Below are 19,685 nucleotides of genomic sequence, written 5' to 3'. Positions count from 1 at the left end.
CCTCTTCCTCTATGCTGCCAGCCCCACCCGACTAAAGTCATTTTTTTTTACTCTAGCTTACCCTTTGCACCGGCTTGCACCATTCCATAAATATGGTGCCCGGCTGGTGCACAGAAATGGTGCAAGCCGGTGCTAAACTTTTTGGAGCAAAACTGAATTAGTGCAGTTCTGCAGCAAAAAGTATAAATAAGGGGTAATATTTTGTAAGTTTGCACCACTTTTGCATCAAAAAATGAAGTTAATGCGGCACAAAAAAAGTATAAATCAGGGCCTTGGTGCTTGAAGGGTCTAGCACCAAAGTATAAATATGGAGTTAGTTTTGCCCCGAATTAGAGTAAAAAAAAAAACAACACTAATTCGGGGCAGAGTATAAATATGCCTCGGAGTATAAATATGCCCCTAAATAGGGCTTTAAGGCCATAGAGTCATTTTTTTGCACGGGAACACCTACCTTGCATCTCATTAAGGCAAGGTAGGTCTCCACTCTAAAAAAATGACTTTAACTCCATAAATTTGGCGGTAGATGGGTCTAGCACCAAAGTATAAAAATGGAGTTTGTTTTGCACCGAATTAGAGTAAAAAAAAAATGACGCTAATTCGGTGCAAACAGAGTATAAATATGCCCCTAGGTGTTGATAGTTGTAACACAAATTTGCTTGTGGTGTACTGTATGTTCCAATTCTTGTGAAATGGTTTCTTTGAACTTTGTCAATGGACATGACAAACTTGGGTAGTGGCTCAATGGCCTCAGAAACTATCATGTTGTTTCCAGTAGTGGTGGTCATGATTTAGGCCCTTGTATTGTGTAGTTCCTATTTGGAGCAGTGTACTAGTATTACATTGCACACATCACTTCATAGCAGCACAATGGTGTCAGTTGTTAATACAGCATTGTTGCCCTAAAAAGCAAGAGTGTGCCATTCTTTTTGACATGCTGCACATGCAGTGTGACACTTAGGGCCATTATTTTGAGCACCTAGTGCCACCAGAACTTCACTATTATAGAATCTTTGGTAGCGTTATGCTCTGCCCCATATTTTAAGGTGGCACTATACCATTTACTGTTGCTTGATGCAACCTTGTGACTATGGCCCCTTCACACACACCCCTTTGTGTGGGATGGGCGTGCAGTGGGTGTTGCTGTGGGTGTGCAACAGCAACACCCATAGCATTCCCAGCTGACTTTGATTTGGAGGTTTTTGTTACCCTGAAGAAGCACCAACACCTCACCCCACCACAGAAGTGGCATTAGGAAGGCACAACAAGAAGGTATACTCTGATTCCTCCTCATGTCTTACCTAATTTGATATGTGCTGCATACTGCAGCAAGCTTTGTAGGTGAAAATGCTACACATGGTAGTTACCGTGCTGGAAGGAGTCCCTTAACACACATTTACAATCACAGTGCTCAAAGCAGATATCCTTGCACAATGATGAAAGGATGCCTGGGTTGGTGCTGGTAGCTAATTTTTGTGCAGGCCCTGGGGACAACACAGGCGTGTGCTGTATACTATTAATTTAGGCACATCCCTGCGTTGTGTAAATGAGGGTCGGCTGCACAGCGTATTTTGGCACAGTACTGCACTCTGTCCTTTCCATTAAATTAATGTGCCTTAGAGACCCTTTGTGGCAGATGATGGTAGTGCCAGCCATAGAGTGTACGTGAGTGTGTGACCCACATTCTTTGGATGAAGTAATTTGTTGCAGATGTTTTGCATGCCTTCTATTCCATGATTTCTGACAGACACTTTCAACACATGCACAATGCTGGCTTTGGGAGGGGGCACAGCTATTTTTCACATGTGTGCCTTAGTACGGTGCATATAAGGTCAGGTATCTCCAATATACACCTAACACATCCAACTATGTCATCCATGAATGTTAGTGATTTTTTCACAAACACAAGACCATGGTGGAGCCTTTTGTGTAGTTGCAACAGACATGGTGCTCTTAGTGGGCACTAGGGGCGCATATGAGGTGACACTGGAGTAGGAGCTGCCCCATTTCTCATGGTTCAACCCTTTGGTCTTTAATGGCAAATATTTTTGTAGATTTATTTGTGGGATAGAATGCAGCAGACAGGTGTATGTGTCCACTGCAGGTATGTCAGGTATGTGCAGCTGATGTATACTTGGTTATGGTACCACTTGGGTGGCACTGGATTTAGGTTCAGCCCCAAGCTTACACACCATGAGTTACGTAGGACTGTGCCTATGTGCGACTTCTTCGTCATGATCATAGCCTATGCCATTGACATACCTGTAAGCTTCTTTGTTTGGTGTGATGTGTGTGTGTGTGATCTTCATTTATTTGTCAACCTCTGGGCACATGTAGTGATTTGTGAGCAGCTTCTGCATGCAAAGGAAACTTGGCTCCATGTCTCCACACATGGTTTGCCAGTCAGGGTGTTGCAGTGTTATGTAGATTATGATGCATGTGTTTGTGACATGCAATGTGTGCTCTGTGGTGTGGCATGTGGCTTATTAGTTGTTGCCTGTGCATCTCTGTGGCCCTGCCCATGTGTACTTATTTTTGAGTTTGCCTTGTTTGTCCTTGATGGTTCATGTGTTATGTGGTATGATGACTTACCTATGAGTAGGCCATTGCGTATTCCCCATCCTGAAACTACTGGTTGATGGTGCAACTGAAAAAAATGTATGTGTCATGGTCACTGCCAGGATATTTCGCCAGGATGTTTGTGAAGAGCCCACGGTGGTCCACGATAGCCTGCACATTGTGAGTGCTTGTGGTTCCTATAGAGGTGTTCTACAACTGCAGGTGGCACCAGCTGGACATGGGTACAGTCCATTGCACCCAGCACATGTGGAAACCCAGCTATCTGATAGGAACCTTGCTTGGTCCCATGTTGCAACTGCTGGGTGTTTAGGAAGCAGATGTGTTGTGGTGTTAGGCTTAGGTTTGCGTCCGAGACCTTTGGTAGGCAGACGGAAAAGGATGACAGGGAGATACTAACCACTAAAGCACCCACTGTCTGGAATCATCCAGATGCCATCAGACACCATCATGTGGAGGACAGCAAGGAGTTTTGTAGTGGGTAGGATGTTATGGGGAGTTTGCAGCCTTGCTGTGATGTGTGGCGCTACCAGGTGCAGCAGGTGTATGAGGGACTCCAGGTTGAGTCTGTACATCCGGACCACATCCTGTTCCCTCATTCCTAAGATAGTGATTCGCTGTCGGAAAATTTGCTCCCTCCTTCTAGGCTGCCTCTGGAGGCGTTTGTGGTTTCTGCAGTGGTGGTGGTTGGATCTGCTGTTTTTGCATACATCTTCGGCGTGTGCCAAGCTGTAGCAGAAGCATTTCAATTTTGTCCTGGCAGTTTTTAAAGCTCCTTCTGGGTTTTTTCTACGAGTGGATGGTGTGTGAGCCTCTTTTTAGCTCCTAGGTCTGACCAGGCATTCATTTTTGGAGCTAATCTGACTTTTTACAATTTTTTGAGCCAGTTTCCTTCGTTAGTGGTGTTTTTGCATCAGGGAATAAATATGGCGCTAGGGGGTTATCGTCATGTTTAGGACGGGAACGCCTACCTTGCATCTTATTAACACAAAGTGGTTTCGTGTATCCTAAACATGGTGCTAACTTCAATATTATGCAACTAAATGTGTCTAGTGTCAAAATATAAATATGGAGTTAAGTTTGCGCCATTTTACCATCAAAATAAATGATGCTAAATTGGCACAACCATAGCATAAATATGCCCCTAAGTGTGAAATTATGGGCATGATCCTAGGCAGTTGTCCCATCTGCTGGCATTATCTGTTTGATCATAGAGATTAAGATGGTTACCATAGATTTAAGCTGGCCCACCTCACACTTTAGATCTTGTATGTGGGAAGTGTACCTGGCCTCAGACACAATAGAATTGACAGTTGCATCTACTGTCACACCTACCATGGTACCTATATCAGGATCATCATGTAGATCTGAAGTGTCACTTCAGGAGCTAAAGCAGTCAATACAAGGTAGGACATCACTACCATCATATGGTGACTCATTTGCTAGTATTGAGGGAATGTGGGTGACAACATGGTCTGCCCCTTCCCTATGGATGCTAAATCCTTCATCTCACGCTTTTTCAACATCTGTGGGATTTTCGTGTGTTATACCCTCAAGTTAGCGGGGGAGCACATGCTCTGGGTGCTTTCAGGAATGTTGCCAGGGGGAGAGGTTCACATTTCCCTGCATTCAAGCAAAGTGATTATCAATCCTTTCCATTAGGCAATTGTTTGCTGCATGCTTTTGCCTCTTATGTTTTTCTTGTGCACCACCCCAGCCGTGCCCTTGGTCACCTTCCTTTTACCCATCAGTAATACTAAATTCAAGAAGTGGGTAGGCCCTTCTGGATCAACTAAATCAATAATACAGCCCCCACCAAAATGCAACCGAACCAAATCTACAAAAGCCTACTTAATAGAAGATGTTAGAGGGGTGGCCCAATCCCGCCTCCTTCGGGCTCCGAAGGGCATGGATTGGCCTGCCCTTGGTCTGGGCTTTGTCCGGGCACATCCTGCGCTGCGGGAGAATGAAAGCGCTTATTAGAACTAGTCAGTGCTGGTGCGTCAGTAAGCCTGGGACCACCTCTTGGGGCCTTGAGCCTGCTGGTACCCGCGGTCTCCCCTTGAAACTGGTGCTGGTGCTGTTAGCGTCCCGTGCTGTGGGAGAATGAAAGTGCTTATGAACATTAGTCAGGGCCAGTGTGTAGTGGGCCTGGGACTGCCTCCTGGGGCCCTGAGCCTGCTGGGACTTGAAGTCTCCCCTTGAAACTGGTGCTGGTGCTGTTACCATCCTGTGCTGTGGGAGAATGAAATAGCTTATGAGCACGAGTCAGTGCCGGTGTGCCCGTGGGCCTGGGACCACCTGCTGGGGCCCTGAGCGTGCTGGGAACTATGGTCTTTTCTTAAAACTGGTGCTGGTGCTGTTAGCGTCCCACACTGTGGGAAAATGAAAGCGCTTGTGAGCGCAAGTTATTGCTGGTGTGCCTGTGGGCCTGAGGCCGCCTCCTGGGGCCCAGAGTCTGCTGGAACATGCGGTCTCCTCTTGAAACTGGTGCTGGTGCTAATTCACACTAAGCATAGTTGCATCACAAGCAGCTAACATTTCTCTGAAAATTAGCATAGGTTTTTGGTGCAGGTCAGGTCCTATTTTTGTGGCATTTTAATGAATGGCATTTTTATTTTTAGCACATACGAACAGACATTCTCAATAATCTCCACTGGGGTAATCCAGTTCCTGCAATACACCCAATCCTTCTTCAGTCTCTCAGGTTATATTGTTGGTAGTTCCTGTATCAAATCCCATTACAGGAACCACCATCTTTAAAAAAAATATTACATTGAAGTTCAGACAAGCCAGCTGTGTCTTGGGGAATTTCTTGTAACTCCCTTTCCCAATTTAAATTAATAGTATGCATTCATCTCTGGCACTTTAAAGGTAGAACACAATACACAATTGCTAGAGTACTATTAAATTAATGGGTACATAAAATTGTAATGAATGAAAATATATTAAATGCAATTTTGATTTTTTTTTCGGTGTAGATCAAATTGAATTTCAACCTAAACATTTTTTTAAAATATATATTACATAAAAAAGAAAATAGTACATTTATTATCAGTTGTAAGATATCTGTATTACTTATTGTGAATTAAAAAAATAATAATGCAAAAATACACTTTAATAAAAAATAATTAATATGCATTAATCTCCTTGAGGGCTTATGGTCTGACTGGACCTAAGTTTGAGTCCCAAACAGGCCTGGTCTGATCCCCCCACTGATGAAGACTACAGGTTTCTCAGTGCTCCTCATTCAGTAGTGATGGAAAAGCCTAATCCCATACATGGAAGTATCAGTGTGCAGAACAAATTCCATGTTGATATCATGTATGCTCATGAAGTCCCAGAAATATTCTCGCTTGGGTCTTTATTTTGGGAGGTTCCCAAGCCAGGATGGGTTGAGCTTAGACGGGAGAGGTGTCAATATTATAGGTGCACCAACTGGTGATTCCTGGGTTAGTGAGAAAAGAGACGCAAAAAGCCCCAACAACTGTTGACAATCCCTCTGTGGACCATCTGTCAGATTGGAGGAGAGGATTACATTCTGAATTCTCCCATATTGCTCCTTGTAAGCTAGGAGGACTGGGAGGGGTTCACTCTCCTTAACATCACCACCATCTGTCATTATGAGAATGGTAATCTTGGACCTTTTGAAGTCTGTTTTCAATCTGTTGACATGCAGGATCCTTAAGGGTTTTCTAGGTATCTGGAGGTCCATCCAGTAGGTGACCTCACTCTTCTTTATATTAATGTCTTAGGGCCCTGTTCGCTTGTCCTAATGGATTTGGGGTTTTTACAGCCTTCATTTCCCACTCTGTTGGCTCTGTTGTTATTCAAACAGAGTGCCAAACTGGTTATACCACTGCTTTATCATCTCCTGGCTGGATCTTAAGTTCTCAGTGGTCTCTTTCAGATAGCACTCCATCTTGGCTCTCATGTAGTCAACAGCATATTGGGGAGGTTTCTTGGACCCTTTCTCCCAACCCTTCTTCACAAGAATTTCAGGCCCTCTTACAGGGCACCCAGTCAGTAACTCAGAAGATCTTATGTCCACACCTTTGAGGTATACCTCCCTATGAGCAAATAACAGTTATGGTAATAGGCTGCCCTAATTGCATCTCAAGGGCTCAGGCATACCCACAATATGTCCTTTAGGGTCTTGTTGAATCTATCAATAAGCCCATTTGGTATGGGGATGGAATGATGTGAAGAACATTTTGACAACCCCTCAATGATCCCACACAGCCCTTCTGTAGGCTGATATGACGTTGGTGCCTCCATAACACTACCTCCTTTGGAAACCTCACATGGGTGAATATTCACTTTAGTTCCCTGGCAAATACTGGTTCTGCCACTCTTTCAGTACTGAGTGGCATAGTCCATCAACTTCAGGATAAAACTGTTCCCTATGACTGTTATGGGATCTAGAAGCCCAATAATGTCCTCACCCACCTTCTCAAGTCACACATAACCTCCAGTACGCATTTGACTGGACCCACATCTGAGACCAGTAAAAGATGGCGACTATGCAGTCAAATGTTTTGGCCTGCCCCAGATGCCCTGCCAAGGTAATGTCATGAGACATCTTTAGAAGGAATTCTTGATACCCCTGGGGGACCAACAACACATTGGTATTTTCAGGGACCTTAGGTTCACTCCCTTATTCTCCCAATAAATGAGGTGGTCACCAAAACTGTTGCCATTTTTCTAGGCCTTGGCCTATTGTCAACAACCCTTGAGAATGGGGCACTCTCTCTGCATCTTGCAGAGCTCTGTCAGGGATAGTCATCCTGTAGCTTGCCACTCAAATGTCATAGGTCTCCCTTGGTGGCATACATCATCCCCTGTGAGTACCGGCCCACTCCTCATGGTTGGATACTTTCTGGATAATGGGAATGTTCAATAATTTTGTATCACACCTCCTGCCCAATCTCCTATTTGCAGGCATCTGGGCCATTGTCTTGGGCTGCAGGGCCTTCTGACTCCCCTAACGGGTTCCCATGGACCATGTGGTCTTGAGCACCCGCTCAAGTAATCCCAGCTTTTTAACATGCTCCCTGAACTCCACCACTTTCAAGATAGTTTGCTCCAGGTCATTCCCTAGCAAACATTGAACAGGCAAGGCTGGAGTCACAGCTACCTTCAGAAAGCCAGAGACCCCACCCCACTCCAGGGAAACCATTGTCACAAGATAGTGGCTCACTTGTTCATCAGCTGTTACGTCTTGGTAGATTACATTAGGGGCAATCTTCTCTTAGGATACCAGATGACACCTGACAGTTGTCACATTGGTTCCTGTGTCTCTCAGAGCCCTCACACTCTTCCCATTGATGGTAATCTAGAGGTTGTACATTTTGGTGTTATCAGGCATGTGGGCTTGGGTGCCATCTCTTTGTCACCATGGAACACTAGGGTTACTTCAGAGCTATTACCAAAGATAACTGGGGCAATCTCCTCCCCAGCACTACACTAGCAATCCATGGTGTAGGCTCACCAGTGGGGGGGGGGGGCTTCTTCTTGGGAGAAATGGTATTGCCCTGACCAACTACCTTCCTTCTTGTCATCTGAAGAGGAATGGGACTCCCTTTCCTAAAAACATTTTTGAGAGACTGTAGGGAACTCCTTTGGTTGTCTTTGACCCCCGTTCCTTTTGCTGGTGAGGACTTGTTACACCTTTCCTATGCTCCACCCAGGTACCTTCTTTGACCTTCTCGTGCTAATCCAAAAGTCAGCCTCTTTCCCAATCTCTCTGGGCACAGTTAGCTTGGAATATATCAGGTGTTGGTGTAACTCTGTAAACCAATGTATTAAATGGGCTCCATCATAAACAAATTGTACAGCCCACCATAGTCATTTATTTTGCTGCCCTTTATCAATCATCCAGGCTTTACTAGATGAGCCCACAAAATCTACTAATGAATGGGGTGACTGATTCTAGTTATCCCTGAAGCTCAGGTGATACCTCTGGGGGGTTAGACCAAACTTACAGTTTAGGACTTTTTGTTATGTCTCTCGTGGGAAGGTGCAGCATTTCTATGAATTCCCAGGTCTAACACTCATGGTAAATCTGGGAATGCCCAAAATACATGGGTGGATGCCTTGAAACACCTACATTCCACCCATGGAACATCTCCCTGGGGCAGAGTAATGCAAGGCAGCAACTTGTGCTGCCTTGCGTAATTCCAGATTTCTCAAGCCAGGCAGTGCCACGCAAGGTGGCTTTGCTTGGCAAATCTCATTCTAGGTTTTACGTTGCCCAGCATTCCTTTGCGTGGTGCACAGGTGGTGCAAAATCTTTGTTAACTATTCCTCTAATTGCTTACTTGAAAAGTGCAGTGTTCAGGACTTCCTGGATTTGTAGGACAGAGGCTAAATATGAGATCGAATGCTTTATTCTCAATAGATCCAGTATAGGTCGCCGGGTGTCTAGATGGCTTTTTCTATGTGCTTCTCTCATCTCTCTCTTGCTCAGGGATGTAATGCAGCCTTTTTGAGCACAGGTTCTTCAAGGGTACTTAGCATGAGAACTTTTTGAGTGATATCTACTGCTATACATGAAATCAAGGGAGGGACCCACAGAAATGTGGCTGAATATCTTTGGATTTATACACATATTTACCACCAACTTCTGAAATGTCTGCAATCGGCAAGCTGCCAAAGATGCTGATGTAGAAGAATAGCTGGCCTAGCTGAATCAGTTTGGGCATGTTCCTTAACTGTTACAATTTGTCCTCTTTAGCAGATCATTTTATCTCGGAAAAAGAGCAGTTTATCATCAGACACAGTTCCTGTTTTCCTTACATCAGGTCATTGGGAGCTGGTCCCAGAGTTTTGGGCCCCTAGGGCAGAGTGGCATACATGGGGCTCCCTGATCAGTCTAGGTTCTGCTTTCACTATGTGGAAATGGATAAACCTCTCCTTCATCCATAAAAAAACAACTTCAAGACAAATGTTGATTTTGAGTTGAATCTCAGATATATTTTCCAGATGTAGGTGAGTCTGGCAACACAAAATGAACTCCTGCAATAGTCCAGGAGATAAATAAAGTAATAAATGTGATAAACTGGTATCTGAATGCAGGAAGCTTCACAATTCTCCCAGAAAGTAACTAGTCAAGATAGTTAGGCCCTCCTCATGGAAGCCGATGTTCATATTTCCTTTTCAGGATTCCAAATGCAAGCAATTTCAAAAGAAAAGCATATTGCACATTGTCCAAATGAGGATTTTTGAGGATAGCCAGGACTTCCCATCTCCAAGGCTTCTGAGGGATAAGACATTAAACTCTCTGCATTAGGACCGTGAGAACTGGTCTATATTGTTTTTGCCTAGCTCAACTTAATTATTACTAGCTCTACCACACTTCTCTCTCCAAACTCCACAAAACCGACAAAACCCTGCATACAGCATTGAGCTGAGTGCAAAATTGTTATATCACTGTACATTTTCCAGATCAGTTTGTTTCTGATGCCCATTTAAATCCACTTTAACATTTTGTATATTTTCTTTGATTGAAGCTATCTTTCCATCTTAGACATTTTAATTGTCTTTTGGCATGGCACACCTACATGTGCTAATCTATACTCACTTCTACTCTTTCATTTTCCTCATTGTACAACTCACATCTAAATAATCACCACTCACTCAAACCCACCCAATCAAATAATTTCCCCAACACAATCCCCACCCTCTACCACTCATAGGCCCTCATTCTGACCCTGGCGGTCTTTGACCGCCAGGGCGGAGGACCGCGGGAGCACCGCCGACAGGCCGGCGGTGCTCCAATGGGGATTCCGACCGCGGCGGTAAAGCCGCGGTCGGACCGGCACCACTGGCGGGGTCTCGCCAGTGTACCGCGGCCCCATTGAATCCTCCGCGGCGGCGCAGCTTGCTGCACCGCCGCGGGGATTCCGACCCCCACTACCGCCATCCAGATCCCGGCGGTCGGACCGCCGAGATCCGGATGGCGGTAGGGGGGGTCGCGGGGCCCCTGGGGGCCCCTGCAGTGCCCATGCCACTGGCATGGGCATTGCAGGGGCCCCCGTAAGAGGGCCCCTACATGTATTTCACTGTCTGCTGTGCAGACAGTGAAATACGCGACGGGTGCAACTGCACCCGTCGCACAGCTTCCACTCCGCCGGCTCGATTCCGAGCCGGCTTCATCGTGGAAGCCTCTTTCCCGCTGGGCTGGCTGGCGGTCTGAAGGCGACCGCCCGCCAGCCCAGCGGGAAAGTCAGAATTACCGCCGCGGTCTTTCGACCGCGGAACGGTAACCTGACGGCGGGACTTTGGCGGGCGGCCTCCGCCGCCCGCCAAGGTCAGAATGAGGGCCATAGACTCTTAACTGGTATCCCTCCTCACTTCACTACTCAGGCATTTGACTCCATTACTCGTAAACTCACTCCAAATCTTACATGCACTCATATTTCACACTCCACCATGGGAACCCACTCTCTTTGTAGATACACCTCTTCTACTGTTCACTTTACTACCAGTCATATCCATTCATGCAACAACTCAGAACAACCCACTACAACACAAAAACTATGATTATCCTATACAACCTCCAAAACTCACACCCATACTCTTCACAACTAAATAGTAACTCTAAAACTCAAAGCGCTGTTAAAGGCACCTGCTGCTTCAGTTGTCAGGAAACATGCACAATCATGGTCTTATTCCAGTCAATTCAATATTTTTAAAAATATCTTGTTATCAATTTATTTAAAGAAGGAAACAAAAATGCAGGATATTCCCCTACAGAACGGAAGGCACATCACAAATATTTATAATTTCATCAAGGTTCTTATTACTGCTGACTTTGGCTTTTTCGACCATGGGATCCCTACACTGGGATTCACCCTGAGAAATAATTTTATCCAACACCTATATCCCATCTATCAAAGATAACCACAAAAACATACATATTAATCACATACACACATGTTCACACCTTATATCCCTTCTATCAAAGATAACCACAAACACATATATATTATACAGACACACAAATGCAGACATGCACATGCACACACACTAAGACACACACTAACACACACATATCTTCAGATGTGCATAGTGTATTATTCTATTACCATTGTTAGGTGTGTGGAGGGGCCACAACTCATGAGAACTAAAGCCTCAAGAGAATCATGAGCCCTTCCTCTCCTTCAATACTGGTGATAAAAAGCATATTATAATTTCCCCATCTACATATATGGTTTATGCCATGGATGTTTTTTCATATGTATTTGCTTATGCTATGTACCAAAATATAGTTAAACAGGATACCAGTGGGTAAATGTGTGCAGCAAGGTTAAATCATCCTTAAGCAATATAGGTGGTCATTACAACCCTGACGGGCGGTGTTAAAGCGTCGGTAAGACCGCCAACAGGCCGGCGGATAAAAAAATGGAATCACGACCGTGGAGGAAACTGCCAACAAAGACAGACACTTTAACACTCAGACCGCCATGGCGGTACAAACAAACAGCTTGGCGGTCACCGCTAACAGACAGGTGGAGGACAATGCACCGCCCACACTATTACAACCCACCAATCAGCCACCTTTTCTAGGGCGTATTCACTGCGGATAAAAACACGACGGAAACAGGATTCCGAAGGGAAAACGCTCACCTCTACACACCCCACGAGGACACCATGGACCCGGAACTCCAAATTCTTTGGGCCCAGAGTGCTTCATCCTGCCAAGGACAGAGGTAGTGGATGTAATACTCCACTGGTTCTGGAGGGGGCTTTGTGCCCAGAGTGCTTCATCCTGCCAAGGACAGAGGTAGTGGATACTTTTCTCCACTGGTTCTGCAGGGGGATTTGTGCCCAGAGTGCTTCATCCTGCCAAGGACAGAGGTAGTGGATGTGATACTCCACTGGTTCTTGAGGGGGCTTTGTGCCCAGAGTCTTCATCCTGCTCGTGACGGACTCAGTAGCGTCAGTGCCCTTGGCGCTCATGGGCCAGCGGCGCTTGTGGCGGCGGTGCCCTGTTCAACGGTGCTGGTGGCGGCGGTGCCCTGTTCAGCGGTGCTTGTGGTGGCGTGCCCTGTTCAGCGGTGCTTGTGGCGGCGGGGTCCTTTGCAGTGACTCAGCTGCTGGCAGTCGTGTCTGGCCCAGCGGGCTGGTGCTGGCGGTCCTTCATGGCCCAACGGGGCTGGTGCTGGCAGTCCTGTCTGGTCCAGCGGGGCTGGTGCTGGCGGTCCTTCATGGCCCAGCGGGGCTGGTGCTGGCGGTCCTGTCCTGGGCAGCAGGGTTGGTGCTGGCAGTGACCTCCTGCGCAGCGGGGATGATGGTGGTGGCCTCCTGGGCAGCAGGGTTGGTGCTGGCGGTGGCCTCCTGGGCAGCAGGGATGATGGCGGTGGCCTCCTGGGAAGCAGGGATAATGGCGGTGGCTCCTGGGCAGCGGGGATGATGGCGGTGGCCTTCTTAGCAGCAGGGCTGGTGCTGGCGGTGGCCTCCTGGGCAGCGGGGATGATGGCGGTGGCCTCCTGGCCAGTAGGGATGATGCCGGTGGCCTCCTGGGCAGCAGGGTTGGTGCTGGCGGTGGCCTCCTGGGCAGCGGGGATGATGGCGATTGCCTCCTGGGCAGCGGGGATGATGGCGGTGGCCTCCTGGGCAGCAGGGCTGGTGCCGGCGGTGGCCTCCTGGGCAGCGGGGATGATGGCGGTGCCCTCCTGGGCAGGGGGGATGATGGCGGTCTTCTCCGCCGTGCTGCTCTTCCCAGACTTGCCGGGTTTCTTGTGGCCCTTCCCCACCTTGGAAGAGTCACAGCTGACTCCACACTCCCACCGGGACCCCTGGGAGTGGCTTTGGTGGCTGGAGTCTTCCCCCTCTCCCGCCGGGCACTGGCCAACTTTTGTTGCTTGACAGGGGGGGGGACTGTCCGTGCTGTGGCTCCGTGTCACACTGGCTGCCCTGGTGGCCGGTACACTCCAGATTCCGGTGACTACGGGCAATACTGGTCCCGAAGATGTTGTGGCTGAGGTTCTAGGTTGGGACCTGGAGAGTCGAGTCCTAGGAGACGGACAGGGTGGGGAAGATGAGGGAAAGAGGTCAAGGATGGACAGGAAAGGTTTCTTGGGAACACTGGGACGGGTAGCTGGAAGGGGTTTGGGAGTGGAGGAAGAGGTTGTGGTTGTAGGAGGTCTTCGTTTGGTGACTTTGGGTGAAGGTGCATAAGCTGGAGGCTGTCGTGAGGTGGATGGCTGTTGGGTGGGTGTGTGCCTGCGTTTGTGTATCTTGGGAGGTGGGGTTACAGACATAGTGGGAGAGGACACAGGGGACGTGTGGATGGCAGTGGGGGTGGTGACTGCATGTGAGCGGGCTGTGGTGGTGTGTGTGCTGGTGATGGAGGTAGTGGCTTACGATGTAGTGCATGCAGGTGTGAGTGTAGACGAGACTGGGAGGGAGGAGGGAGACAAGGAGGAGGGGGACACAGTGGAGGCAGTGGATGTTGGTGTGTCTGCATGTGTGTGATGCTTCCGTGAGTGCCTGTGGGATGTGTGGTGCTCATGTTTGCCAGAGCTTCCCTTGTGTGTTGACGTGTGTGCATGCTGGTCTGAAGGTGTGCTTGGGATAGACTGAGGTAGAGGGGATTGGGTCTGGGTAGAGAAAGTTGGAGGGGGGAGGCTAGACACAGGGACAATGGCTGCCATCAGTGCTGAGACCAGAGTCTGAAAAGCTTGCTGAAGGGCCGCCTGACCAGAATGAATGCCCTCCAGGAATGCATTTGTTTGTTGCAACTGCCTTTCTACACCCTGGATGGCATTCAAAATGGTAGACTGCCCAACAGTGAGGGACATGAGGAAGTCAATAGCCTCCTCACTGAGGGCAGCAGGGGTGACTGGGGCAGGGCCTGAGGTGCCTGGGGCGAAGGTGATGCCCACCCTCCTGGGTGAGCGGGCACAGGGCAAAGGCTGAGGGCCTCTGGGAGGGTGGTGCTGGTGGGGGGGTGGCGGCTGTACCTGTAGATGCAGGGGGCACAGATGTTGCCACCACCACAAGGGAGCTCCCATCAGAGAACGAGTCCGTGTCACTGGTGTCAGCTCCTATCCCCGCCGTGGAGCTCCCCTCGCCCTCCGTCCCACTGGTGAACTCAGAGTCCATTGTCTCACCCTCCAGGGTCATGTGGGATGCAGCTCCCTCCTGCTCCAGTGCCACTGCTCCTCCACCTGATGATGCTAATGCACACAAGAACAGGGAGACCACAAACAGGGGGGGGGACAGAAGAAAGACATGTTGAGTGCATGCATTACCGCTACTGTTGGCGGACACAACAGACACAGAAACCCCCTGCACTACGACGCGCACTTGGGATCCACTGTTCAATCTCTGGGACATGGCCTACAAGGCTATAGCCGACATCTGCACACATGGATGTCACAAGAGCCTGACTAGGCGTAGTTGGCACTGTACACAGCTGGGGTGGGGTGCCACAGGGTCTGCCAGAAGAAGGGGACCTAACTAGCACACTACCCCTGGCCTAGGGAAACCCACAGCCCACCTCCCCCACCCAGACCCCTCCACTGCACGCTAAATCAGCAAAATGAGACTGTACTCACCCCTTTGTGGCTGCTGTGATACCCTCAAGCGCCCATCCAACTCCGGGTACGCCACTGCCAGGATCCTGAACATCAGGGGGGTCATGGTGCAACGGGAACCCCTCCCACTTTGGTAGGCCATCCCCAGCTGGGCCTCTGCCGTCTTCTTGCTCCAGCGGTGAATGGCCTCCCATCTTTTATGGCAGTGGGTGCTCTGTCTCTGGTAGACCCCCAGGGTCCGGACGTCTTTGGCGATGGCACGCCAAATATATTTTTTCTGGTGGACGCTGACCTACAAGAATTGAACAGGGGGAAAAGTAAAGTTATTACCAACTGCACCGTCACAGTCATTGGCCCCCATCCCTACCCTTCCCATGTGGCACATGCGCTCACCGTCATTTCATGTACGCCTCAATCTCCCCCCCCATCTTTCATCCACCCCACTCCACACAGGCATAGGCCATACAGCATGCTCCCAGTGTACTTACCTGTTTTTCTGGAGGACCGTAGAGTAGCGTGTACTGCGGAGGACCCCATCCACAAGTTTCTCCAACTCCTCCGATGAGAAGGCAGGGGCACTTTCCCCAGACGCACGAGCCATTGTCTCTTACAGACCGAGGTCACAGCAGCACTTGCAGTGTAGGTCCTCTCCTGTCAAAGATCAGGTATCGAGTGATCGAACAGATAGAAAATGGCGGTCACGTCCACGGCGGTGCGTACCGTCACCGCCGGCGTACATCGTCATTGGCTCCAGGGACCCATAGGGTCCAATGTTAACCAATGCAGGATTGCGCCGCGGTCTTCGACTGCCTACCGCAACGGTTTACAACACCAGCGCAGTTACCTCACATCCCATTGTTCCACTTTACAGGTCAGACAGCCGCCATTTCAGGGGCCCACATGGCTTTATTTTTAACTGCGTCACACATACCTAAATAAATTTCAGATTAGGATTCGTGTTCTGTGTAAGCTGTGTGTACGTACCTCTGAGTTGGTTGACTCTGTGCTCACTGTTGTCCTTCATAGGCACCGTCCACTGATACATGTGAGGAGATGGCGGCATCTTCCGGAGAACAGACCGCTGGTGGACCTGTCAACAATGGAGGAAAGACATGTGATCATCACCTACAGTCTTGATCGTGCCACAATCCTGGAACTGTGTGCCCAGTTGGAGCCAGACCTGATGTCAGCTATCCGCCATCCAACAGGAATCCCAACCAAGTGCAGGTGCTGTCAGTACTCCATTTCCTTGCAAGTGGGTCACTTCAAACAACAGTGGCCATGGCATCAGGGATGTCCCAGCCTATGTTTTCCAACGTGTTGTCCAGAGTGTTGTCTGCCCTTCTGAAACACATGCGGATCAATATCGTTTTCCCTCAGGTGGAGGACTTGCCTACAGTGAAAGGTGACTTCTATGCCCTTGGACATATCCCCAACATCATAGGTGCCATTGATGGGACCCATGGAGCTCTGGTCCCCCCCAACAGGAGTGAACAGGTGTACAGGAACCGGAAGAGTTATCATTCCATGAATGTACGGATGGTATGTTTGGCAGATCAGTACATCTCCCAGGTAAATGCTATGTTCCCTGGCTCTGTGCATGACGCCTACATCCTGCGGAATAGCAGCATCCCTTATGTGATGGGGCAACTCCAGAGGCATCGGTGTGGCTATTAGTGGACTCTGGTTACCCCAACCTGTCATGGCTACTGACCCCAGTGTGGAATCCCAGGACCAGGGCAGAGGAACGCTACAATGAGGACGATGAGCGGACTAGGAGGGTGATCGAACGCACCTTCAGCCTCCTGAAGGCCAGGTTTAGGTGCCTCCATATGACAGGTGGTTCCCTATTCTACTCACCAAAGAAGGTGTGCCAGATCATAGTGGCCTGCTGTATGCTTCACAACTTGGCTTTGCGACGACAGGTGCCTTTTCTGCAGGAGGATGGTCCAGATGGCGGTGTTGTGGCAGCTGTGGAGCCTGTGGACAGTGATGAGGAGGAAGCAGAGGAAGAAGACATTGACAACAGGGACTCAGTCATCCAGCAATATTTCCAGTGACACACAGGTGAGAAAACATTCCTGCTTACTACAAGTACTTTAACACTTCTACCTCTATCCTGTCTGTCGATTTCAACCAGTATATGGTCACTGAGTTGTACATTTCCCTTACAGTTTCACAGGTGTCGTTTCAAATGTGTGTCATCTGCTTAGATTCCTCATGGACTTGAGATGTGTGACATAGGTATGTTGACATTAAATTAGAAAAAGCATTTTGTCACTGTCATTGCTAATACACAATTTCGAAATCACAGACTGACTCCAGATTGTTTTGTGCTTCAAGGGTGTTTATTGAAGTGCTCAATAATGGAGGGGGTTGTAAAATGGTGAGGGGTGATGGTGGAGGAATGTCCATGGCAGAGTCCAGTCTATTAGTCTCACAGGTGCATTGCCCATATTGGCATAGGAAGTGGAGCTGGGGCTGTTCCAATATGGACAGGGTTACAAAGTGGGACAGTGGTTTGACAATCAGGGTGGTCTCATTTCTTTGCAGGGGTCTTGGCATCGTGCTCTGTCTTGTTCCTGGATCTCAGGGACCGCTTGCGGGGTGGTTCTCCGTCTGCAGGGGAGGTGCTGGTGTGGTGGTCCTGTGGCAGTGCATCCTGTCCACTAGCGCCGGCGGAAGTGGTGGGCAGTTCATCGTCCATGCTAGTGTCAGGGGCCCCTTGTAGTGCCACAGTGTCCCTCCTGGTGTTAAGTATTTCCTTCAGCACCCCTACGATGGTGCCCAGGGCGGAGCTGATGGTTCTGAGTTCCTCCCTGAAACCCAAATCTGTTCCTCCTGCATGCGCTGGGTCTCCTGAAACTTGGCCAGGACCGTTGTCATCGTCTCCTGGGAGTGGTGGTATGCTCCCATGATGGAGGAGAGGGCCTCGTGGAGAGTGGGTTCCCTTGGCCTGTCTGCCCCCTGTCGCAAGGCAGCCCTCCCAGTTCCCCTGTGTTCCTGTGCCTCCGTCCCCTGGACCATGTGCCCACTGCCAATGCCCCAGGTCCTTGTTGTTGTTGGGGTGGTGGGTTATCCTGGGTTCCCTGTAGTGGTGGACACACAGCTGATTGACGTGTCCTGGGGACGGAGGTATGGGCCCGCTGGGTGGGTGCTGTGCTGGTGTTACCAGAGGGTGGAAGGTCTGTGGTGGGCTGTGCCTGTGTGAGGGGAACCGACTGTCCTGAGGCCCACGATGGTCCGGGCTGGTCATCTGGATCCAGTTGGAGAGAGCTGCTGTCATCACTGTGGGCCTCTTCTGTGGGTGGGGTGGAGATGTTTGGACCCTCCTGTCTGGTGACGTTGGGTAGTGGTCCTGCAGGGGTGTAAAAGCATGATTATTGCATCTGTGTGTGTCATGGTGTGCAATGGGTGAGTGACTGTGTACCCCAGTGCTAGCATTCCTGTGTGGGGGCTTGTGTGATGATGTTTGAGGGGGGTGTTATGGGTATGTGCAGTGGGCATGCTTTAGTGATGGGTGTCCATGCTTTGTTGTGTCATGCAGGGCTTGGTGTTGGGATGTGTGGTTTGTGTTATTAGTACATATGTGAGGAGTTGGAGTGATAGGGGAGGGGGCAAGGGTGGGGGTCTGTAATAGCATGCAGGTAGGGTGGGGGATATAATAGTTAAAGGTTTGACTTACCAGAGTCCATTCCTCCACCGACTCCTGCGAGGCCCTCAGGATGCAGAATCGCCAAGACCTGCTCCTCCCATGTTGTTAGTTGTGGGGGAGGATGTGGGGGTCTGCTGCCAGTCCACTGTACTGCCAGCTGGTGTCTTGAGACCACAGAACGCACCTTCCCACGTAGGTCGTTCCACCTCTTCCTGATGTCATCCCGATTTCTTGGGTGCTGTCCCACTGCGTTGACCCTGTCAACTATTCTTCGCCATAGCTCCATCTTCCTAGCTATGGAGGTGTGCTGCACCTGTGATCCAAATAGCTGTGGATCTACCCGGATGATTTCCTCCACCATGACCCTGAGCTCCTCCTCCGAGAACCTGGGGTGTCTTTGGGATGGTGTGGGTGATGTGTGGGGTGGTGTGTGTGGTGATAAGTGTTGTGATATGTAGTGGTGTGTGGTGTTTTGTGCGTGGAAGTTGTGTGGGTGATGGTGTTGAGTGCCTGTGGCTGCTAGTTTGTGGATGGTGGTGTCTCTCTCTGACCTTCTTTCGGAAATTTTTTGTAGTAGGGGTTTGTGGGTGATGTGGGTGTGTGTTTTATATTGTATTGAGTGTGTGGGAGTGGTGTGTGTATGTGTATCAGGTGTGTGTATTTGAAATTGTCCAATGTGGCAGTGTTTTGTATGTGTGTGTGTATTTTGAGCGCAGTGGTGTGTACCGTCAATGGAGTACCGCACATGGATTCGTAGGTCGTGATAGCATGGGTGTATTTCTGTTTGCGTGACGGTGGAGGTTTTGTTTTTGCCAGTTTATCACTGACCTTTGGTGTGGCGGACTTGTGTGGGTGTCAGAATTTTGTCGGATTTCAAGATGTGGGTCGTAATAGCTGTGGCGGAATTCCGC

The sequence above is a fragment of the Pleurodeles waltl genome, chromosome 2_2 (assembly GCF_031143425.1).
Source record: "Pleurodeles waltl isolate 20211129_DDA chromosome 2_2, aPleWal1.hap1.20221129, whole genome shotgun sequence".
NCBI classification, from domain to species: domain Eukaryota; kingdom Metazoa; phylum Chordata; class Amphibia; order Caudata; family Salamandridae; genus Pleurodeles; species Pleurodeles waltl.
This window is presented reverse-complemented; position numbering follows the sequence as displayed.